Source organism: Schistocerca serialis, chromosome 2 (genome assembly GCF_023864345.2).
Source record: "Schistocerca serialis cubense isolate TAMUIC-IGC-003099 chromosome 2, iqSchSeri2.2, whole genome shotgun sequence".
Lineage (NCBI taxonomy): Eukaryota > Metazoa > Arthropoda > Insecta > Orthoptera > Acrididae > Schistocerca > Schistocerca serialis.
In genome coordinates this window covers 1,007,979,137-1,008,005,632 of record NC_064639.1, presented here as the reverse complement: position 1 = coordinate 1,008,005,632, position 26,496 = coordinate 1,007,979,137, and positions in this window count along the sequence as shown.

Here is a 26,496-nt window from a genome sequence, read left to right as displayed (position 1 = left end):
TCCATTGGATATTGTCCACTGTAACTTTCGCCTACCCTTGCGTAGTATCGTTGGAGTGGTACGCAATAATTTTCTTCCATCGGTTGTGAACGTGTAGTTGAATGCATGCCGCTGCAACATTCTGCATGGTTTCTGCGACTGTTCCTGACATGTGTGCACATATAAAATCTAATTTGTGTGCTAGCGTCCAGTGTTCTGGTAATCCTACTCGGAATTGATCAATAAAAGTTCGTGGATGAGTTTCCTTCTCGAAAGTGTTGAAATTTCCTGACTGTGAGGAAATGATCGTTGTCGTACTTCGTCATAGTTCCATATGAAATTCACGATTCTTCGCCACTTTTGTTTCTGATCATTTCTCCCGTCGTTCTTTCCGGTTGTGGTAGATCCATTGGATATTGTCCACTGTAACTTTCGCCTACCCTTGCGTAGTATCGTTGGAGTGGTACGCAATAATTTTCTTCCATCGGTTGTGAACGTGTAGTTGAATGCATTGCATTGTACTCTTCGCGACCTGGCTTTCCATTGTCACGTATGTTACTTTCCGCCTGTGATTGGAATCGCAAATGTGTAATATCTTCGTTAATTGCTTGTTTTTCCGGTGCTGTTACAGATACGGATGTGGTTGCAGACTCTGTGCTTGTTCGATCCTGTTCACTACGTTCTTCAATGGTTTGCAACAACTCTGTTAGCAATTTCTGAAATTGTCGCTTCGTTTGCGCTTCTATTTTGACTATGCGGTTATCATATCTTTTCAGCGCTGCTTTTGTGATACATTTGTGTAACACACTGTTTTCAACAACTTTACGCGCTGTACCGGCTGCTTGTCTAGTAATTACGTTTATCCGTTTCTCTAGTTTCTTGACTTCTCCCTGGGTGTTGTTACGTAATGTTTTGATCTCGTCCTGAATGTCATTACGCATTGTTTGTACGTCCGCTTGTACCTTGTCAATGTCTGTTCTCAATTGATTGTGACCTGTTATTAAGTTTCTTATCACTTCTCGAGATTCTTTTGCCTCGTATTCAATATGACTTAGGTGTAACTGAATTTTTTTGTTTTGTTCTTTAATCTCACGCATTTGTCTCGTGGTTTCTGCAATTTGTTTCGTCGTTTCTGCATTTTGTTTCGTCATTTCTGCATTCTGAATTTTAATTTGTTTCGCAATTTCTTTATTTTGTCTTGTCATGGTTTCCGTCATTAATTGTAATAATTCTGCCAGATTGGTGGGTCCTATTGCGTTTTCTTCCGACGTCCTACGCTCTGTGTTTTCGCCCAAGTGTTGGTTCGGAAACGATTGCATTGAACTGTGCGGTGATACGTTTCTGCTCGCATTACTTGTACTCTGCGGTGAGGGGCTCTGATTACTTGTACAATGGGCTCTACGTATTCAAGACGCAAGTTAGAATCCTCATCGACTGTCTCTCTACTTTCCTGCTCCTCTGTCGTATGCTGACCTATGTTTTCTATGCCTTGACGTACATTATCCTCGTTATGGTGCGTTATATGTCCTATTTCTCGCGATACTGCATCGTCTGTTATACTGTCCTCTACTCTCTGTCCGTTTTCATGCTGGGTCTCTACCTCAATTCGGTCAAGGTCTCGATCTGTCGTTGCTAATCTTTCCGAATCCCTTATTTTCTGTTTTAAAAGCAATTCACGCGCCCTACGTCGCGTCAACATGCGCTCATACGATCTCACGCGTTTCATAAACTTTTTGTTCACACGACTTGACAAACCATTCACTTACTTGTTGGGTCAGAACCAACTTGTCAACGATGTATCCGCCACCTGTGCGCTTGCATTAAAATTCATAACTTAATTATGCTATTGTCTGTGCCAGAATGTCTCTGTTTTATTGAATACTTTCTTACTATCTTTCGCTGCAGCTACTGTTTTCGATTATTTATAACTTAAAAAAAAATTTTTTTTATTTCGAAAATTCTTCAACAGAATATGTTTCTGACCTAGTTAGGCACGTGGTCGACCTTCAATCATGGTATTTTACCATCCTGCAGGGTCGCCATTTTCTAAACATTCTGCGTGGTGTCTGTTTGTTCTATATCGTGTCTCCTGACCACTTTCGTGCAACGACGCTCTGAGTGTGTTTTTTAGGGAATTGACTAGTTTGAACCTGGGATCTGTTGCTGGTAAGGAGACATCAGACCACACATGACATGTAGAATTCAGAAGAGTTCAGTGAGACTAGCGATGATACAACCAAATACTTAATGATTTCAGTGTCAGTTCCACTGCACTCCCTGTAAAAGAATCTTAATACTAACTAAATTTAGTGGAAGGGGTCCAAGGCTTTCCTATTTTTAGTTAGCTGGTAAAATAACGTCGAAAAAGCAGTTAAGTTTACCATTGGAAATTTTATTCTACTCACAAAACATTGTTTATAAATTGCACTATTGATAAAAGGAATTGTTTTAATACAGGATGGTAAAAACCAACTGCGTTCAACAAAAATGTGAACGAATATTCCCTGAATGGGTTTCCAAGTTCTACAATGGATCGAAGGATGACCTATGCCACATCACATCTGTAACCTAGGTTTAAATTAAGTTTCACAAAAGAGAAAACTATCGAAATGGTCTACAGTGACCCTCCATTATCTTTAATTACTTATCTAACTTGTCGTAAACTACAGTGGCTGATGTGGCTTCTCAGTAACTATATAACAGAAAAATCATCGCGTTTCAGATTTTTACTTCAAGTGGCAAATGTGAACACCATGAGCTTTAATTGACGATCGACATTAGTATTACGCAAAAAGGGGGTGTAACAGATGAGACTTCTGCAGTTCTGAGTGAAGCTTTATGCGCTGTTATGTGTCATCGCGTGCATTCATTACCTTGTCGGTGTTCGTCAGGGGGTGGCGGGCAGCACAGCTCCGCTCACGTCGCCGTCTCCGAAGCAACTCTCCTCTAACTTCTCCTTACTACAGTTTACCGAAGTTGGTTTTAAAAAAACTATCTGGCTGTGTTTTCATCTGACCAATCAGGGTCTCCATGTTAACCTTAAGCTCCGCCTACAAAAATTCTGTCTGTCCAATGAGAAACATTATACTTTTCGTGGTGGGGCAATGTTTTTAAAGTTTGCAACGTAACAGAGACGCGAAAAAGTCTCATGCTAAAACTTGCAGCTAGTGTGGTCTGGTCCCTTTAGCGTTATCGTAAGATCTATACTGTTCTTCTGAAGGGCTCTATCTTTTAACATGGGCTCGGGGGTGGTCCTAACGTAACAGAGACGCGAGAAAGTCTCACGCTAAAACTTGCGGGTTATGTAGCCCTTTTTGTGTTATCGTAAGATCTATGCTGTTCTTCTGGAGGGCTCTAGCTTTTAACATGGGCTGGGGGGTGCTCCTAACGTAACAGAGACGCGAAAAAGTCTCACGCTAAAAACTTGCAGGTGGTGTGGTCGTAGCAGTTAGCTGGCGACGTGGGTGTCCGTCCGTCCCTTATCGTAGGCCCTTCCAGCTTGATACGGTTCTGCTCTCGGCTTCTGTTCTCGTTTCTCCCCTCGGAGCTGCGTCTGTCTCACGGTGGGAAGGTATGACATGCATTTAGGCATTCTTGTGTTAGTCTGTGGTATTCCATTTGCTCACTCGGTACTCGTATTACTTTGGTTAATTTAATGTCACGATTTATTCGGAGCTATGTGACGTACTACTGGATTTGCTTATCATGTCAGGGTTTCCATGGAAGGTGTTGGATTTGCCTGACACCTTACATTCTGTTCTAAAAACCGAAGTTGATACTGGCATCCCTGTAACTAATATATTTATGGGAAGGGAGTATATGTCGTTTAGTGAAGAATTTCTATCAGATCCTCTGGCTGAAAACAGAATTTAGAACTCTTAAACTGGTGCGGAAAAATTTGACCTGAACAGTTCAGCTTAATCACCCTGTGCAATTGCCCAAGGTCCACATGAAACTGTTCCTCTTGGCGGTTGAGAACTAATAACAGTAAGGGCGTAATAACATTCGAAAGTGAGTTGTGACTCTGGATCTGGTTATTGGGGCCGATTCCTCTCTCACCTTTCCAGGGTGCCTATTCTGTATCTTTCCGCCATTGTGCCGATCGTTTCGGTACTCAAGAGCACCGAACGGTCTAGTGCTCGAATTAGAGCCTCTGCGCTATTCAGCATGCATTTCGGAAGCGATACCGTTCGAGTGTAGAGAAGCGCAGCGCGCACTGCGCCACGAACACAAAGCGGCTAGCAGACGACACAGGCGCGCTATTCTTCAAAGTACCGAAAACTGCGTTTACTTTCCCGTAACGCATGACGCCGCATTCCATCGAGCTGACGTACCCGCCTTCATCGCTCTTGCCTCCTCCTTAACAGTATCAGGCGCAGTATATCCATTTCCATGATTCTCAGCTGAAATGCATAGATATTTTTACAGTTTCCCTGACCGCATGTTTCCATGCATGCATAATAACGATAGCATATTTGACTGTATTCTGCAGATTGTCGTAAATGCCGTATTATGTCATCTTATTCTCATTCATATTGACATCGTGTTTTGGATTTTAAGTTTCGGAAAATGAGTTAGGAACAATGTGTAGTACCACATTGTGCTAATACATCTATAAAAACACCCGAAAATTTGATTCTGAGAGTTTCTAAGAATAAGAAGATAGACAAAATGTGATTGTAACTCGCTCCTAGAGATCCAAATGGTTAAGTAGCCGACTTCCCTATATAATACGTCAACGATTTGGGTCTTAAAAACAAAATTGAAAAAACGCATTTTCGAGAGTTCCTGCAGTTCGTCGAAGTTTGTAACATGCATCACTTGTATGAAAATGTTTCGTACATGGTGCTACAGTCTAAAAATATTACGGCGGAGATCTTTCATCTCTGTCTACTGTTGTTGAGGATTCGATCGCAGATAAATACTTGTGACAAGCAAGGTTATGAAGATGACTGTTGCTAATTTCATTCCCAGTAATTTAAGTTGTGCTCTTAGATTCTTGTCTAACCGCATATTCGGAAATCGCTACATATTCGGAAAAATGGTGATTTATTTCTGATAAGAAAAAATATAACGGTCACTGTCGGTTACTTCACTCACAGCAATTTCATATTTCGTTTTTTAAACACATATAAATCACGAAATAATTACTGAGGAAGTGCGCTCTTACATGTAAGTAATAACAAATATTGCAGAAAAATCTTAACTTACACGAATAACAATGTCTCAGAACGTGTTGAATATATGTAGAGGAGAAAAAAAAACTTATGTACCCATCCCTGGGTGAACCCGTGTCCTTTCAAGTCACATTCCCGTGCACTAACCACTTGGCCACGCCAAACAGAAACGCAGCGCTCAAGTCTTGAACTATTGCGTTGAGGAACGTAGGCCGACTTCGTTGCCAAACTGTGCTGCGGAAGTCATAAATGCGTGATAGTTTGGAAGGTTTCTAATATCAGGCTTCACATAATTGCTTTTCATTGTTACTTGAAAGTTGGAAACACGTTTCGATAATTACTAACTAAAACATTTGTGGGAAAAGTACACAAAGTCACTAGTAACGTCACTTCACACTCATGTAATATACTTACGCAGAGCCGATGTCTTGCTATTTACTGACCTTTTAACTCTTATTTGCATAAAAATAACACCTATTTTGAGAGAATATTGAACGAAAACTTTTTTTTTCGATGTAATCATCCACAGTAACAACCTAACCTAACCATATTTCTAACAAAGGAAAATAGTCTATTACGAACTCAGTTTCCAACCGGATGCGTCCTCTGGTGATTCTTTAGTAATAAAATCACTAAATCCAAAGCTAAAACCGCGAAATATGTTTATAATAACAACTATGCCCCACCAACGTGTACCTACTCCCACTGAAAAACGCCAGCCTTTTGAACGGGGTCGCATTGTGGACCTGCAGGAAGCTGGATGGACGTACCGAGGGATTACTGCACATTTTGGGCACAGTGTACCGATGGTGAGTCACAGCTTTCAATAGCGGTCTGTGGAACACTTCCACATTTGTACTCCTGGATCTGGACGTCCGTGTAGTACTTCTGTCTGCTGCTGGATTAATATCACGTGTACCCCTACCCAGCCTACCACTGACATCATGACACTGCCGAGCATGGCTACTCTGCAGTCTTGAAACAGTCGATTCGAGAGTGCACAGGCACTATGTTATATTCAATGGTGACAGTAAGTATGCGAACGATAGCTGTTTACTGTTTACCCGAGCACCTAAAACAAGTGAAAGCAATACCCATACTTAAAAATGGTGATGTGGAAAATGCAGAAAACTACAGACCAATCTCCCTACTGTCCACCATTCCCAAAATTAGTGAAAAAGGTAATGAAAAATTGGTTAATGCAGTCTCTAAATAAGTTTAACCTTCTTCGCAAAGAACAACATGGATTCAGGCCCAAAAGAGGTATAGAATCGGCTATTGCACAGCTTACAAAAGTCATTCTTGAGGCACTGGACGAAGGTGAGTGGAATTTTCTTGGACTTACCAAAGGCATTTCTTACAGAGGACGACATTTTTTATTACATAAATTAGAGTCACTAGGAATAAGAGCTGTGGTTAAGAAGTGGTTTAAGTCCTACCTAGAAAACAGGATGCAGCGTGTTGAGATCTCACTTACTTCAGAAGGATTTCTAGTAAAATACTTATCAGATCCAAAAAATATTAATATAGGCGTCCTGCAAGGTAGTATATTAGGTCCAATCCATTTTCTTATTTACATTAATGATTTTCCTCAGAGTATCAGATGTGGGAAAAAAATATTATTTGCTGATGACAGTAAAATAGTGATCACAGTCAAAACTCCAACACAGTTGACAGAAAAGGCTAATGCAGTCCTCAGAGATGTTCACAAGTGGTCTCTGAAAAATTGTATGTACTTCCGGTTGAATAAAAGATACAATTATGGGAAATTAACAATTAATGATGATGTAATAGAAAATGTAATGGATACCAAATGTTTGGGGTTGAAGATAGATTGTCAGTTAAAATCGACAGAACATGTAAAAGCTTTAACAAAGAGACTATCCACAGCATGTTCTGCTCTACGAATGCTTTAACAAGTGTGCAATGTTTTATACATCAAAATGAAATATTTCGAGTACATATACTCAATCCACAGTTATGGAATCGTGTTTTGGGGGACAAGTGATGGCAATATTCAGTCTGTCTTCAAGGTACAGAAAAGAGTTGTTTGTAAGAACAAACAGCAGCAATAGGGCCCATTGTACTGATTTATTAAAAAAAATATAAATTCTGACTGTCCCATGTGAATACATTTACCAGACTGTAATGTATGTAAGGAAAAATATTCATCTCTATGCTACAAACAGCTCAATACACGACTGTCAAACTAGATCCAGCCACTACTTGGGAAACTTCTTAGTTTGAGTCTTCTGAAATACCTGAGGGAAACTGAACCTACTGTCTCGTTCCTTATTTTTATCATTGCAACACTGACCTACGGAATTTTCCCTGACAACGACAACTCAAACTTAACGTATTCATTTATTACCCACAATATACAAGAGCTACGCAATCTGACTGCTCAAAAATGGCAACATGACTTCAAATAATTAACACAAAAGAATGGCCCTGAATTGTAAGAAATCCTAACAATAACCCATACTTTTTCATAAGTCACTTACCTCACAGAAAATATTAATAACACGAACAACAGCAATTACAGCAAGCAGCAACTACAGCCAGCTAAATAAAAATATTGTTACTACTATATGCTCTAACTACTAGGAGGCATATGGTTAGCAGAAGAAAGATTTTTTTGAAGAGCAAACAATGTGTTTAGCAGATTTTACCTGGTTCACGTGACATCCAGTTCCAAAAATTAAATAGTCGTCAATTATTCCACTATTCAAACATCACCAACTACATCCATCTTAATTTTACAATGCATGTCCTACCAACACTGATTCCCCATGACGGACACATGTCCAAGCCGTCCACACGCTAACTGCTAGTCCGTCCAACCACAGAGTCTCTTAAAAGGGCGCAGAGCGCTGTCAGCGATATTAATTACGGTCTATAGCGCTGCCAACATACAAAAATATAAACAGGCTCCTTACACTTGTACCTAAAAAGAAAATATCTAAAACACAGAACAGTGTGGTATATAATGGCCTAAAAGTGTACAACAGGCTGCCATAGGAAATAAAAGGTGCAAACGAACTTCATATCTTTTGCCAAAAGCTAAAAACATATTTACTAAGCAAAAGTTGTTACAAGATAAATTAGTATTTAGAATAATTGTAGATAGCTATTTAGTAGACACAAATACCACGTAGGCCTATGCATATAAAGCGACAGTATACGGCCTGATTATAAATATTGTAAGAATTGACCTTCAAAAAGTGTAAGAATTGAATTGTAAACATTCTAAGAACCCATGTATGATTTCAGTTCATAAGACACAATTGACGACATCCATACAATTTGTATTGTTATACGGATGAATATATATATCAATCAATCAACCATGGACGTATATGTGTATGGCATAGACCTTACGAGCTGCGTATTCCAGAATATATTCGCCTACGATATGCAGGTCCCACTGCAGGCCTTATGATGTGGGGGTGCCAATTATTACAACTCACGGTCCTGCAGTGTAAAATAACCAGTGCTCGCTCCTACATTGCACAGGTTGTTATTCCTGTACTACTGCCATTTCTTCAAAAGGAAAGTGATGTGCTTTTTAAGCAGGACAGTGGACATCCACATATGGCTACTGCGATGCAAGTTGCTCTTCGTGGCGTACGACAGCTGCCTTAGCCAACAAGATTACCAGACCTCTCGCCAATTGTACACGTGTGGGACGTGATGAAGGGGGAACTGACTCATTCTCCAGGATGTGTAAAAACCATTGCTGAATGTCAACAAAAGGCGCAAGATACTTAGGACAATCTATCGCAGGATGCCATTCGTCACCTAAATGATCTTTGTATGCGAGAATACACGCCTGTGTTGCCGTCAGAGAGTGATGGGGGAGGGAGAGGGGGAGGTGGAGTTGCACTGTGTATTGATGCAACTGTTCGAGCACTTTTTACTGTGAAATGTGTGTTTCATTTGGTCTGAATCTTTTATCACACACTCCTACATTATGAACTATCTGCCACCTCACTTGTCAATAAAATTATCTTCTCTTTGAGGGCATTCCATTTTCTTTTGCGGCAGTGTAATTTTTCGGTGTGATTTCTCCACCGGAAAGCACAAATATTTGGAGCGACTCTATGGAACTCAAAGTAGAAGCTCTTGGAAACTAGCCTTTTTTCCTGTTTGCCATTACGTCCTTCAACGCATAAATAAGAAAAAAGCTTTTGAAATATGCGATGTTCACTTCCAAATAAAAAAGAGAAACGAAAAATTTAAGCGGCCTTAGTAATCAGCTGAATTCATAAAGAAGAAAAACGCTACAAAATTAAGTAAAAATCTACAACCAGTGCTGTTCCCTCGAAAGGGAATACGAAGAAAATCTTTTATAATCTCATGTTGTGGGGCCCACGTTGCCAAGTTTGTTTCAACTATGCTGAAATATTTTGGTTGGAAAGCCCTTATGCATCCTCCATACAGTTCTGCTCTCTCCCCAATTTCAATTCTATTTTCTCGGTAGGATTTTTTAAATTTTTGTGGTGATGTATTGGAGTGTACCTTTATTTGTGTCTTAAGGAACAAATACTAAAAAACTAATGAAATTACCTTCCATTAGAACGGAAACGCCTATTGTTTTATGCTTTTTTGCCATTTTGAAACTAAAAAAAAAATCCTCAGTGGCATTGTTTTTACAGTCCAGACTGTAATCTATGTAAATCCTTTTAAAGGGGCAATATACTCCCTAAATTTTCTGAAACGTATTGCTTCGGATAATACAGAGAGATAGCTACTGCCGAAAGAAATCTCTTGTGTCTGATATTTCCTAAGAAGAAGATACACAATCGGAGAATCTCTTATCTAGTTGAATGAATTGTGAATATTGAAGTTCTTTTTATTTCCGTTAATTTAGTAGAGACACGAATGATCATCTGAATTAAATAGCGTAGAACTGAATTTTCGGAAGGTTTTGCGTTAAAGCTTCTGTAAAGGCGGAATCTATTTCCCTGCAAACTAGCTTGTCTTTAATCCTCTGCTGCTCTGATCACAAAACTCAATAAATGCTTGCGAAAATGTGGAACACTTGACGCGAAGTGACCTTTACTTCGGGAAGTGACTCGTTCCCGAGAATTGACCCAGCGCTTCCATTATGTCTTGAGCTTTGAGAAATTACTTAACTCTGCTTTATAATAAGTCAAGAAGTTTCTGCCGCATGTTTCGCTTGCACTCTTGTTACCCAAACTTCAGAAAACACCAACGCTGCAGAGAAATATCTTCTTTCCCTGGTAGTTAAAAACTTTGTAGCCCAGTGAATGCTAGAAGTTTCTAATGAATTAGTTTGCTAAAGGAGGTTAATAAGGAGCGAAAATGATTTAATGAAGTTAGAGACGAGACCAGAAGCAGCTTGTGTCCCAGAGTGAGATCACAGTGACGTAGCCGTTGGAACAATATTGGCTTCTTGATTTTGAGAGGATGATCAATCGTACTAGATTATCTTTGGAAAACGACATACTGATACACTGAATGTGGTATTTAATTTTTATTTTTTCCGATATAATCACACGCGCGTTTCACGATGCTGATAACTATTTCGACCAGGTAGTAGTCATCTTCAATGTAAATGAATATACTGGAGGCGGTTTCCTTTGTGCTGTTGTTGAAACTAGTGACTACTTTGTGAAATGCCTATTTGATTGTGTCGCAATAGATAAAAAAGAAGAAGCTTAGCTCTCTGTCGTCTTCCCAGCGTTCAGTCGACTTCGTATAGTTTGAGCTTTGGGACAGATGTTTTTATGTCGGAATATATCGGGCGAATACTGCAAGTGCAATAGCGTTCATAAGAATCTCAGTGAAGACTGTTTATATTTTGCTCGACAGCGTTATCCATAACTGAATGTCCTCAGGTTGATTATTTGTAAAGTTACTCGATTATTAAATGTTACATCAGTAACGCAAAAAAGAAAGAGCTGTAAGTTTCACACACATTTATTTCGTAAATTAAAACAATCACAAACCAACAGAACTAACAAGTTCCCAACATAAAAATACTATCAAAAGGCATCTACAGGCAGCGATGGCATGCTTACGTCTGCTTCTTAGGAGATTTCTGTCTCAAGTGGTTCAATTAATAGATAACATTGTCTACACAATATGTCTTGAGCGAAAGTCAGTTTCACTAACATTATTTTTGCCGGAAGATCTAATTGCAACATAAATCAATACCGTACATTTTAGAAAGTGTTTTATACGTTTATTTTGTTTTGGAATCACGATGTGTCTGCATGCAGGAAGTATGGGTAACGATGAACAATAAAAAACTGTTTCCCTAATATGAAAATTGGAAAAATAATTTTTTGAGCGGTTCTGGCATTAAAATATTTTTGCGTTGCATGTCCAGAAGGAAATTAATCATTTAATATTATTATATTATCCAAGTACAATATAAAGTCTTACTTGTATTTGGTTGCCAGTAAGGAGTTACTTTAAACCCTGCATCATCTACACTTGAACAAACACTGATTTGTGGAGTAATAAAAATGATGCAGTTCGACCTATGCAAGCCACACGTGTAGGTGAGGGTCGAGTGAAACGAAACAGTACCCAACAGAGCCTGTTACAACACGAACTGTTTGTTCATCCGACTGCCAATAACATTGTTATTTCATTCATACACAGAACGGAGAACTGAACGTGTATACTAGATACAAACGAAAATGTACAGGAGAAAATGTGTTAAGTATGTGTGATATTAAATTAATCAGAAAATTGTTAGCAAAATTAAGATATTGTGTGCCATCGAAATGTAACTGAAATATTGCGTAAATTTATACTACGATTCAAATAAATTCCAGTCTGAAGTAGGCAGTTATCGATCCTGCACATGGAATCAACATATTAAGCACGAAAAATTTCCGGTAATTGGTGTAATATCATCACAATCGGCAGTTTGTGAACTTGCGTGTGAAGTGTGACAGAATTTCAACACCAATGCCTGAGTTCAATTTTTTCTTGTTATTAAAATATGGAATTTGAAAATGTGATAGAATAAATTTGTTATATTTGGAACATCTTTCTTCTGGGTGTCGTACTTGGGATCAGTCACATTGAACAAGCATGATGATGAAATTTATAATTAACATAAAGATGCTACACCTCGAAAGGTATCAGACGACGATAAGCGATATACCGATTTACAGAACAAGAATGAAAACTCACGTCAAAAGAAGAAAGGGTTGCCATTAAGTCGGAGATAAATCAAACTGGCCACCGATTTAGACAAGATTATTTTAATCTTTGGGAAAATCATTGCGACTATTGTGTTAATTGTGGTACCAAAGATCACGGTGCTGTAAGGGAGTCGGGACCTCTCATCTATACCACAGAAGTTAACGATGTCTCCTGCATTCCGCAACGACGAATAGGAGGCGCTGGTGTAGCCAATCCCTCTCCCCCAACGCCGCAGCGTCACCTCGCGGAATCCAATATACAGCTAAGCAGAGGAACGCTCAGCCCAGTTTTTATTCAACGATTAAAACGACAGCATAGTCTTAGATAGGGAACCTGTGTATTTCGTGTCTTACGCTGAACTTTAACTGTGATCATCATGTCTATAGTCTGCAAGAAAAGAGTCGTGTAAAATTGTCTGCATCCAGAGACATAAATTCGGACTGTGAAGAAAACGGTTCCCGGAGATTTAATATGACCGTCAATTTGTAAGCAGAAAATGTTTATAGAAAAACTGCATGAAGTAAATTAATATTGTATAAACTCCAAGAACCAGGAAACTACTAAAGCAAACCTCTATATGAGAAGTTTCCCAATGCTGTTAATATTCTGATAATAAAATCCTTTGATTGAGGGAGAACAGTAAAACACTCGAAAGAAATTTGATAAATAATGACACAGTATACTGTAATTTTGCTTACCAGTAACAGTTAAATCCAGGTAAATTTGAATCTAAATATGAATGAATGCAAATATGATGTTAAGTGGCATGTAAACAAAGATCGCATTCTTTGATAGCTGTTAGATTCAAAGTTTCTTCTAATATACTAACTTGAACCAATGGCGAATAAGCTACTTCCTTGTAATTGTTCGGTGTAAATAACATCAAAATTATACATCTGGCCATGCTTCACAGGACAACACATAAATTCTCCGGTCTAAACTACTGTATAAACACATCGAAGCACACCCTACCAAAAGACACATACAACGCGTGCAACGACTTGTGGAAATACACTGAAAAGTAAAACCAAATAAATGATGGCAATTACTACTGTTAGTGATGGGATCAACAATCACTGAAGGTGAACAGTCTTTACAATACACTAATTCACTTTTATTTACAGAGAGAAACATTAAGAGATAGTCTATTACAAAGCAGAAAGAAATTAAATTGGTTACAGTTGTGAGTTTCTCGAAGAGAGGAATGGCTTTGAGTCTTATCTGTTCTGGGTTGGCGTGATCTGGCGCCGGCGGTAGAAGCAGTTTGAAGTTGCTGATATGAATCCTATTAGTTAATCGTGTCCTAGTGTGTGACGTACGTAGTACGGCTAGACTGTGTGGCTGGTCGGATTAAATGTGTTTGCAAATGGCGAGGTTACGGTTAGTAGGTGACGCAAAGACTTATGTGGCATACCTTGAATGCTTAAAGGATGCTACTACATTCACAGAGTTGGCTGAGGGATTATTGCAAAGGTTTAGGAAACAAAAGAGTGCCGGATGTTTTAGAAAAAAATTGGGGAGGATGATGAAAAAACGGTAGAAGAATTTTCAGACGGAATTAGGAGAACGAACGCACACATGTATGAGTTAACCCAAGATATGAGTGCAAATGAAGTTCTATTGAAATAAGCAGAGACTAGAGCTTTAGATGCATTTTTGCGAGGGGTCTCGCCGGATTTTTCACGCCGGATACGGATGGAAAATCGAAGCGACTTTAGCAGCAGCACTGTGCGTAACTACACATTTGCAGGAAGTGGATAGCGCCACTAGAAGTCGCAATGACAAGAAAATTTTTTCGTCTTCCAAAGAGTGTTACTGTTGTGGGAAGCAAGGTCATTTTAAGGGACAATGTCAGGAACCGCAGTGTTTCAATTGTCAGAAAATACGGCATAAGGCATGGCAGTGTAAAGCCAAGAAACGGGTTAATGATACAGCAGGTAAAAAACTGTTAAACGAAAAAGGGAGTGTTCCTGTTATTGGGAGGCATTCCCAGTAAAAAGAGGTACTCAGAGAGTGCACGAAGAGGCGGATTGTAGTTTGATGGTTTGGATAAAAGATAAATGGCGAAGAGTTTTAGTGGACACTGGAGCGCATGTATCAGTTGTCAGTGTGGACCTCGTGGGCAAGAAAGGATTGGAAGCTCCGAGATACAGATTGCGCACAGTAGGTGATAAAAAATTAGATGCACTAGGGACAGCACAGCTCAAGTTTAAGATAGGGAACGTGTGGTTCCGGGGGCAAATGGAGGTGTTGTCAACTGTGGGTCAGGGATTTTCAGCGATACTACGGATGGACTTTCTGATTAAACATCACGCCAAAACTGACCTTTCGCAACATACGCTGGAACTCGATGGGAACTTGTTCTCAATGGGTACAGTCGTTGCAAATGTTTCAGAGTCGCAAGGCGCACCGATAGCTAAGGTGATACCAACTAAACTGCGTGCAAGTGTATTAAAGGTGATTTCGTGTGACAAAGTACGAACAGGTACAGGGAAGTTGATCTGGGTACCAGTGGATGTCGATGTGCCACAGCAGGGGTTATTCTTGGTAGAGCCACTACCGAGTAATGAGGCTTTAGACGAAAAGCATTGCTTTATTCGTAGGAGTGTATCACGGGTAACAGACATAAATGGGCAGTTTATGGTTCCGGCGAGTTTAGATAACTTTGGGGAGAGGGGGGGGGGGGGGGGGGGGGCGATGATGTCGATCTTCCAAAAGGGAATCAAGCTCCGGTGTATCGTAAGCCATACAGACTACCGAAACAATTACAACCAGTAGTAGAGCAATTAATAGAGCAACAACTGGAAGATGGGATAATCCAACACAGTAATAGTCCTTGGTCTAGTAGCGTGGTCCTAGTTCCGAAGAAGACACCGGACAGGTCGAAAAAATTTCGCTTTTGCTGCGATTACAGACATTTGAATGAGCGGACATTGGCGGACGTATCCGAATATCACAGAAACCTTAGACAACCTAGGGCAGTGTAAATTTTTCTCCACTATGGATTTGCGAATCGCTTATCACCAGATTGAAGTATGCCTGAAGGACAGGCCAAAAACAGCATTTACGACGCATTGTGGTCACTTCGAGTATAAAAGAATGCCGTTTGGACTAAAAAACGCTCCAGCAACATTTTAGAGGTTGTTGGATGGAGTCCTTAGCGGGTTGAAACCGAAAAAATGCATGATGTATCTGGATGACATTATAGTTTTTTCAAGAGATATAGAGCAGCATGTGCAACGTTTAAAGGAGGTGTTTAAAAGATTAGAGGGAGCACTGCTAACATTAAGTTTGGACAAATGCCATTTTGCGCAAGCACAAGTAAATTATCTTGGGCATGTTATCAGTCAGGAGGGGGTATGGACAAATCCTCGTCTCACTTCTGCATTACGAGATTTTCCGGTTCCGCAAACGGCTAAACAACTTCAATCGTATATTGGTCTTGCAAGCTATTATCGAAAATTCGTACAGGGGTTCACAGAAATAGCGAGGCCACTTACTAAGTTGCTAAGAAAAGGTGTTACCTACCAGTGGACGTCAGAGTGCGAGAAAGCATTTCAAGAGTTGAAACAGATACTGACATCAGATCCAGCTTTGAAGTTTCCAGACTTTTCGCGGGAGTTTATACGACAATGTGATGCATCTAATCACGCTCTTGGGGTTGTACTTGGGCAAGAAATTGATGGCAAAGAACATCCGATTGCGTTCGCGTCTCGTCAACAAGGCGGAACAAAATTACTCCACGACAGAGGAGGAGTTGTTAGCGGTAATATACGGGATTTCGTACGTTCGATGTTATCTGTACGGTAGTAGGTTTAAGGTTGTGACGAATCATTCAGCTCTGAAATGGTTATTAGGTCTGAAAGACAAAGCGAGTAGGCTAGTGAGATGGGCACTGAAACTCAGTGAGTTCGATTATGAGGTAATACACAAGTCATGTGTGAAACATGCCAATGCTGACGCATTGAGCAGGAAAGTGGCAGTATTACAAGTAACAGGGGTGACTGAAGATGAGTGGAAAAGGGCACAAGCCGTGGATAGTGATTGCCAATTGTTCAGAAAGCAACCGCAGTTCGTAGTACAGGACGGGTTACTTTGCAGGTCGACGAAATGCGGCCCGCACGTCATCGTATCAGCAGCGTTAACATCTGAAGTTTTGCAACAGGCGCATGACCATTTTCTTTCAGGAAATGGCGGGAGAAGAAATACAGATAGGCGGATAGCGGAGAAGTTTTGGTTGAGGACACGACGTCAAGACGTGGATGAGTATGCCAGGAATTGTGTGCCATGCACACAGCGTGCGGACTTGAGCCATCAAAAGATTCAGCTCCAGAGATTACCAGAGGCAGACAGACCTTTCCAACAAATCGGAATTGATGTATTAGGCCCATTTAATAGGAGTGCAGCAGGGAATAAGTATGTGTTAACAGTGATTGACCCTTTTCTAGTTAGTCATGGTCGCATTACCAGATCAGAAAGCAAGTATGGTGGCACAAGCTTTAGTTAATAATTGGTTACTCAGGTATGGGATACCTCAGTCCTTAATCTCGGATCAAGGTGCTAATTTCACGTCTGATCTGATGAAGCAACTGTGTAAGTTACTGAACGTTAAAAAACTACGGACTAGTCCATTCCATCCGCAAGCAAATGGACGAACGGAGACAGTGCATCGCATGATCGCTAAGATGTTGAGTCACTATGTAAATAGTCAACACGCCGAATGGGGTGTGTACTTGCAATTCGTAACCAGTGCATATAATAGTAAGGTGCGTACGTCGACAGGATTGTCGCCGTACAAAGTGGTGTATGGGCGAAAGATGCTATCACCTTTTGACATGCTTCGTCCAAGGCTGGGAGTGGAGGGCGAGCATGTAAGGCAATTTGCGAAAACCATTAAGGAAGTATGGCAGAGAGTTAGATGAGCTAACACGAAAGCGTTCGAACGACAAGAACGGATGGGAGGTACAACGAGGAAGTTGCCACAGTACAGAGGAGGCCAATGGCTGCTACTAGCTGATCCGTATGTTCCAAAAGGGAGAACCAAGAAGTTCACAAACAAGTTCTCAGGGACCATACGAGGTAGTGGAAATGACATCACCTGTCAATGTAAAATTACAATTGCCTACAAAGACAATGGTGGTTCATGTTAGTAGAGTTAAGCAGTTCCAGGGGGTAGTAGATCCGTGTATATGTACTTCTCCTTCCGGCAGATAGCGAAAAGAAGCGCCAGAAACAGACAGTATACCGAGTATTAAGTATAAGTTGCGTTCGAGGGATGTGTAGTTAGCAGTAATTATCATGTGTGTATTATTTTTGTGCACGGACTAGGGTTATTTTATTGATATTAATGGGTAGTGATGGGAGTTTTTTCCTTCTCTCTCCGTTCTGTAGGTGACGCAGAATGGGGTACAAGTGGATAGTATGGGGCGTAGTCCTCTGGCGGCTGACGCAAGCTGGCCAGGTACAGGATATGCCGTTACAAAGTGGGCTGTTGTTCGGGAAACAATCGGATATGGTCCTCACGAGTCACAAGTGGACGCTTCGGCTAGCACTCAACATGCTGCAGGTAAGGAACGAGATGCGGCATCTACAGGAGGTGGTATCGAGTGTGGAAATGGCTGCATCTAAGAACGGAATATTGCGGGACGAGTATGAGGCTTTGGATAGGTCATGTAAGGAAATACGGGAACAACTGCGCCAAGTCCTGAGCATGATTCCAGGGAGGAGAAAGAGAGTAAAGAGGGGTTGGTTGAATGCAGGTGGGAAGTTGCTGAAAACAATTTTTGGGACGGCGGATGGAGACGATATTGAGGGTTTGAACAATTCTTTAACAGTTATTCGTGACAGGTAGGAAAGCATAAGGAAGTTAGTGGATATACACACAACAGAAATACGGGGATTAGGTACAGAGTTGTTGAATGTGACACGCGTGGTGTGTGGGATGGCTACAGGGTTACGAGCATATATAGAATAAATACAGAAATTATTGAATACGGATCTGGAACAGGTACAAACGCGATTGGATATAGTGGAAAGGAAGCTGGAAATGACTAAATTGCTGTGGGAACTGGTTAACAGCATTGGTGATGCACGAGTGAGGATGGATGAATTGCAAAAGGCAGTACATCACGCATTGCACGGGCAGTTGAGTGTGACGTTGATGTCACCAGAAAAATTCAGACGGAGTCTGAAGCAGGCAGAGGGAGAGTTTCCAGAGGGGGTAGAGCACGTAGTGCCGATAATTGAAGCGAGTATGTCACTTTTTTATCGTATGTCTACGATTAAGGTAACAACAGATCTAGTTAAGAAGTATATAGAGATTAGATTTCCAGCAACTAGTGTGGGGAGACAGTATCACTGTTACACAGTGCATCCTTATCTGGTCAGATGGGAGTGCATGGGGAAGCGTGTACAGTTCAGGACACAGGAGGTTTTATTAATTTCTCAGGTGGGAGATATGCAAGCTACTACGTCGAGTTTAGAGTTGAGTAGATATCTAACGGAATCAGTTTCCATTTGTCCATCACGGGTTGTTTTCACGGGCAAGGGGTCATGTGAGATCCAGTTATTTAGGGTAGAAGCAGAAGCTTCGGAGTGTAAGAGAATGATAGTGAAGCCTACACCACATTTTCAGCAAGTTGGGAGGTGTTGGTTTTATTCAATATTCGCTACAGAGAGGATATCAGCCAAGTGTTATGACAATGGGGATTGGACAGCAACCATGGAGATGGAATTACGGGACAGGGGTTTGTTAATCAACGGGACAAATTGTGAAATAGTAGGGGATCGCTTCAGCTTACCAGCGACAGTCACGGGAGTGACCAAGGCTACAGATACTCATCTGAAGTTGTACTGGCCAGATGCGTCATTCAGCATCGCTCCAGGAGAAAATATGACCTATATTAACAACATCTTGGATGCTGCACTATTGCAAACGATAGCTATACTAGTAGATTCGGAGAAAGGTCAAATTTCAATACAGCAATTATTAAGGCATGTGGAGGAGTACGATACCAGGTGAAAACGCACCATAGTGACTATTGGTATTTCAATCAGTACTATTACCATGTTGATTGTATTTATCGGTGTGGTATATGTCTTATTAAAAAGGAGGATTGAGCATGTTAATGCAAGACCGCTGCATGAGATTCCTGTAGAATGGATTACCAGTAGGGCATGAGTCAGGGCAACCTGGATATATATAGGGGAGGAGTAGAATGTAGCATAGAACTAGAGTTAACGTATAGGGTAAATTCGGGGACGAATTAAATTTCTACAAGGAGAGAGTGTTGCGGCCACATGTAGTAAGCGTTGCTTCACGCAGTGTAGAATGGCAAAACAGAGGCACGCCAGCGACCGGGGCATTACGAAGTAGGCAAGCACAGATAGGCTGTCGCAAGGATGCACACACACCGAGCACTGAGCGAAGCCTAGAGAGTGCTGAGAAAGGGAAGGAGTGGCCAGTACGCTAAGTTGTGCTGCAATATACTGCGGGAGTAAAAACAAAAAGCTACCACCGAGGGTAAAAAACGTCCTCCTGCCGGATATAAATAGTGGAGAGCAGGTAGCAACAGACAGAAGCCATTAGGAAGCATTTCGGATCTGACGACGGATGTGGCCCATGTCCGAATGTTCAATCTTCGTAGGTGGCTATTCTGGAAGTCTGTTCCAGCTCGCAGGAGTCGTCTGCTCGCCGCCAGATGTCAACTTCAGCTCTGGAGGTCAGCCCGAGTTCAGTCGGCACCATGGCTGACTAACTACTGCGAGAACTTCCAGCAGGACCGGCCGCAGCGCGGTCTTGGTCACAGGCGCCGCCGGGGACCGACGCCCGCACTTCACGGCAACCTGGCACCACGGCGCGTGGTCCGTCCATGGCGGGACCTCGCGGACATCGCAACTGACGGCTTCTCAGCCGCCAGTGCAGCAGGTGTCGGCAGCTGATCTCACGGCCAAGCGGCTCCTTGATTTCATCTCAACCACAGGGCATCCTGGCTTCAGCAGAGCACTGGTGGCCTGAGGCTCCCGAGTGCGATCAGCTGTGCAACGGAGAATCTACACAGCAGCGGCCAGGCGGAGGGATCCGCAGGGCTGAGAAGTGACGATGAGGGAAAAATTGTGAAGAAAGTTCATTAAATAATTGTAAAACTCCACGCTGTGTCTGTCTTTGGCGCAGCCACTCTGTCTGCTGCTAACAAGTGGTGCAGAAATCGTAACACTTGGCATTAATATATCGTTTTTCCTTACATCCTGTTTCGGCTGCCGGCGGTAATAAGTTGCGTAGCATCCATTAGTTGTAGGCCGGAACAAAGTAAATGTTTATGCAGCACTTGAAGGTCGTATGAGTTCAGCTGCAACTCTCACACACGATACTTTGGCACAGAGTTTAAATTAACATTCCATTTGCTGTACTTTGCTAATTGCGAAGCTAGACAGTCCATCTACTGTTAATATTCATGGTTCATTATAACACTGTTCCAGCGAAAACAGTCACTTACGTAGCAATACAGTTCACAGTTTCCACATTGGCAGTTAATGTTTCAGCACACCTCATATTTCGTTGTCAAGAAAATTGAGCAATATTAAATTCACAGACTATGTAATGCAGTTCAATTCTAAACCGACTACAACACTGTCTGTTCACGAGTGCATTGTCACTGTCACAAGCATCATTCTGCAAAAACTAATAGCGTTTGTGTAATACAACATCCGTTTAGAATATACATCATAAAGTCAAATTTCAAACTGGTCTAACACACGAAAGTCAGGTATTACTATCGCGTTAAACGCACACCATTACTACACATAATCCCTCCTTTAGTACCGCCCGGCAACTATCGATACCTCTCTCGCTCCACAGTTCTTATAACACTTCTGCCTATTACATTGCATTTATCGTTTTCCATGGATCCCTTGGAGAGGAGCCTCTGGGATGTGGAAACAGTCAAAGGCTATTGCATTCTGTTTCACACAATACATTTAATGAAAGTACATGAAAGATCATCAGAAAAAAATCCAAGTCCTTACACAAGGAACTCGTATAGAAAACAGCATAGTAAACATAGCCACACACACTTCTTGTTCTACACTATGTAACCAAACGAAAAATATTCTATGTCATCAGAAATAGATCCATGAAGTACAAGGTAGTACAAGAAAGTAAAAAAAAATTGTATCTCTTTATTAATCATGGCGTCACAAGATACAGCTGTAAATACTCAGAACTTTCTTGTGGAAGTGGTTTATACAACGTGAAGCAAATCTTCATATCTGTCTTGCAATAGATTGAACTAATATACTTCCTGATATCGTTCCGGACTTCCATAAGCTCATCGTTTTTGAGAGAAAAGTGCTTTGGAAGATCTTCGGTCCAGTTCTGGATGCAGATAGAGAGGAATGGAGGATCAGATACAACCAAGAGCTTGAGGAACTACAACAGCAGCCCAACATCGCTGGAACTGTCAAAGCCAAACGAATGCTGTGGGCCGGCCATGTGGCCCGGATGGAAGATCACAGATGGCTCCTGGATTTCACGTCTACAGGAAAGAGACCCCCATGGAAACCCAAGAAGCGTTGGAGGGATGGCCTCCATGAAGATTTAAACCAAGCGTCAATAGATGTGGACGGATGACGGGTAGTAGCAATGGACAGAATACAGTGGAGGAGGAAACTTGTAGAAACGTGCTGTCCACTGGGCCTGATCACGTAGAAGAGAAGAAGAAGAAGAAGAATATATTGTTCCGGACCGCTTTTTGCCAGAATTTGTGCCGCAATTCGATGTGGCGTGGACTCAACAAGTCTTTGGAAGTCCCCTGCAGAAATACTGAGCCATGCTGCCTCTATAGCTTTCCATAATTGCGAAAGTGTTGCCTGTGCAGGAGTTTGCGCACGAACCGACCTCCCGATTATGACCAATAAATGTTCTATGGAACTGATGTCGGGCGATGTGGGTGACCAAATCATTCGCTCAAATTATTCAAAATGTTCTTCAGACCAATTGCGAACAATCTGGCTTGGTGACATAGGCACTGCCATCCATAAAAATTCCATCGTTTTTTTGGAAACATGACGTCCATGAATGCTTACAAATGGTCTACAAGTAGCCGCACGTAACTATTTCCAACCAGTGATCCATGTAAAAATAGCCCACGGTATTATGGAGCAGCCACCAGCTTGCACAGTGCCTTGTTGACAACTTGGGTCCATGGCTTCGTGCAATCTATGCTACACTTGAACCCTACCATCAGCTCTTACCAGTTGAAATGGGGACTCATCTGACCACAGTTTTTCAGTCGTCTAGGGTCACGAGCCCAGGAGAGGCGCTGCATGCCATGTTGTGCTATTAGCAGAGGACTCGGTCGGTCGTCTGCTGCCATAGCTTGTTAACATCACATCACATGTCACCGCACTATCCTAAAGGATACGTTCGTCGTACGTCCCACATTGATTTCTGGGGTTTGTTTAATGCTTGTCTGTTAGCACTGACAACTCTATGCAAACGGTGCTGCTCTCGGTCGTTAAGTGAAGACGTCGGCCACCGGTGTTGTCCGTGGTGAGAGGTAATGTCTAAAAGTTGCTATTCTTGGCACACTCCTGTCACTGTGGACCTCGGAATGTTGAATTCTCAAACGATTTCCGAAGTGGAATGTCCTATGCGTCTAGCTCCATCTGCCATTCCGCGTTCAAAGTCTGTTAATTTCCGTCATGCAGCCATAACCACGTCGGAAACCTTTTCACATGAATCACCTGAGCGCAGATGACTGCTTCGCCAATGAATAGCCCATTTGTACCTTGTGTAGGCGACACTGCCGCACTTCAGTTCCTTCTCTAAATCCTCGCACAAACGAAAAAATGGCTGACATCGAAATAAGTGTCCAAGGAATAGAAAAGCAACTGGAATCACTCAACGGAGGAAAGTCCACTGGACCTGACGGGATACCAATTCGATTCTACACAGAGTCCGCGAAAGAACTTGCCCCCCTTCTAACAGCCGTGTACCGCAAGTCTCTAGAGGAACGGAAGGTTCCAAATGATTGGAAAAGAGCACAGGTAGTCCCAGTCTTCAAGAAGGGTCGTCGAGCAGATGCGCAAAACTATAGACCTATATCTCTGACGTCGATCTGTTGTAGAATTTTAGAACATGTTTTTTGCTCGAGTATCATGTCGTTTTTGGAAACCCAGAATCTACTATGTAGGAATCAACATCGATTCCGGAAACAGCGATCGTGTGAGACCCGACTCGCTTTATTTGTTCATGAGACCCAGAAAATATTAAATACGGGCTCCCAGGTAGTTGCTATTTTTCTTGACTTCCGGAAGGAGTTCGATACAGTTCCGCACTGTCGCCTGATAAACAAAGTAAGAGCCTACGGAATATCAGACCAGCTGTGTGGCTGGATTGAAGAGTTTTTAGCAAACAGAACACAGCATGTTGTTATCAATGGAGAGACGTCTACAGACGTTAAAGTAACCTCTGGCGTGCCACAGGGGAGTGTTATGGGACCATTGCTTTTCACAATATATATAAATGACCTAGTAGATAGTATCGGAAGTTCCATGCGGCTTTTCGCGGATGATGCTGTAGTATACAGAGAAGTTGCAGCATTAGAAAATTGTAGCGAAATGCAGGAAGATCTGCAGCGGATATGCACTTGGTGCAGGGAGTGGCAACTGACCCTTAACATAGACAAATGTAATGTATTGCGAATACATAGAAAGAAGGATCCTTTATTGTATCATTATATGCTAGCGGAACAAACACTGGTAGCAGTTACTTCTGTAAAATATCTGGAAGTATGCGTGCGGAACGATTTGAAGTGGAATGATCACATAAAATTAATTGTTGGTAAGGCGGGTACCTGGTTGAGATTCATTGGGAGAGTCCTTAGAAAATGTAGTCCATCAACAAAGGAGGTGGCTTACAAAACACTCGTTCGACCTATACTTGAGTATTTCTCATCAGTGTGGGATCCATACCAGATCGGGTTGACGGAGGAGATAGAGAAGATCCAAAGAAGAGCGACGCGTTTCGTCACAGGGTTATTTGGTAAGCGTGATAGCGTTACGGAGATGTTTAACAAACTCAAGTGGCAGACTCTGCAAGAGAGACGCTCTGCATCGCGGTGTAACTTGCTCGCCAGGTTTCGAGAGGGTGCGTTTCTGGATGAGGTATCGAATATATTGCTTCCCCCTTATACTTCCCGAGGAGATCACGAATGTAAAATTAGAGAGATTAGAGCGCGCACGGAGGCTTTCAGACAGTCGTTCTTCCCGCGAACCATACGCGACTGGAACAGGAAAGGGAGGTAATGACAGTGGCACGTAAAGTGCCCTCCGCCACACACCGTTGGGTGGCTTGCGGAGTATCAATATAGATGTAGATGTAGATGTGTATGTGTGCATATCGCTGTCCGATGACTTTTGTCTGCTCAGTGTAGGTTCCTTGCATTCATATTTTGCATCCGATTTTGTCTCATAACGAGGTGAGCCAGAAATTAGTTACATTTGGATACAGTACTTAAATTAATATTACTTTCAGTGGTCAGTACAGTTTCTCAGTAGTCGGAAGTATTAGACCCATTTTTTCCACAGAGGCCTCAAAATTAGCAGCACAAAATCCTTTGAGTTTTTCACTGAAACATTGCTATGTCTGCCCTTTCTATATTTGCATCGTCGGGGAAATATTCTCGAAGAGTGCTGAGAGAATAGACATCCTTTTGAGGCTGAGGGTAAAATACCCCACTGTGCTGACACTTTCCAGTGTTTCGTTCGCTTTCCTGCGAGTGTGAGAGCGCGAGTTTCATAGCGAAAGCACCACTCAGTTAGTAGTGACCTGGTCGACCTGACAAATGTCTTGCAAGAATCAGCATTTCAGTGTTCTTCTTGAGAATGGAATGCGATAATCAGTATACCTTCATGAGAGCAGAACAATACTTTGCCAGCGGATAGTGCCTCCGCACACATGTTATTTTGGGATCTAAAACGGCTCTAAAATAAAAGTTCAATAACTTGCCTAATACAGAGCTCTACAATCCCCATTTTAAAGAGGGAGGATGAAAATTAGTGACAGAACAGCTTCGACATTCATAGCGACCGGATGTTGGTCACTGCATACTCGCAAAGTGAATTTAAATGGTTTAACGTGCTTCCGTAAAGGCGAATAAGTCTCATAAACTAATTAGCTGCAAACGTGATATAAACTTTATTTTGGAGAGGAGTGTACGTACTACAAAACCTTCGTTCCAAATCTATGCCCCAAACAAAAGTGTTCATAGAACGTTGCTATGTTGGACGGTTTTGAAAATTTCCTGATTTTCTTATGGTGTCATGATATGGCTTGGTAAAGCACAAACATAAGTACAAAAATAGGACATGAATGCAATGACGATAAATTTCTAAAGAGAATAAAACAGGGAACTCCAGTGTGTAGTATTCTCGCGAGTAAAAACAACGAAAGTACGCTAGGACAACTGAGGTGGAATCTGAGGAGCCGTGGATGATGGTTTAGTAGCTGATGAGATTGTGAGAGCTATGGAAGTGGTCTCAGAACCACCCGATCAACTTAGCATATTTAGTATAGTGGCAGAAGGTAAAAATTGGACATTAGAATATATCGCCCAAACAATCTACATCTACATGGATACTCTGCAAATCACATTTAAGTGCCTGGCAGAGGGTTCATCAAACCACCTTCACAATTACCACCTTCACAATTCTCTGTTATTCCAATCTCGTATAGCGCGCGGAAAGAATGAACAGCTATATCTTTCCGTCTCTTCGCTCTGATGATAGTACTGTGTGTTAAGTCACGATGGACCACGTCAAAGCAGTCGGAAGGCTAATGGAACTAAGGAATTTCTCAGATGATGAGGAGTTGCATTCGGAAACATAACTGATTTCACTAACGGAAGGGTTCCGGTATTCGCCTGCAGCGGTTCATATGAATCACAGAAAACCTAAGGCTACTCAGTTAGAAAATTAATCTCTCCATTTTCCGAATGCTCCTGTGGCACCCTTCCTCGGTTTAGCATGTGCCAAGTTTAATCGTATGTTGAGGATTCGACACAGGATCTAACAGTGAAAGTGCGGATATTTCCGTTGGTGACACAGTACTGAACAATATTACATCAGTATTTATGTCATATGCAGACTAATA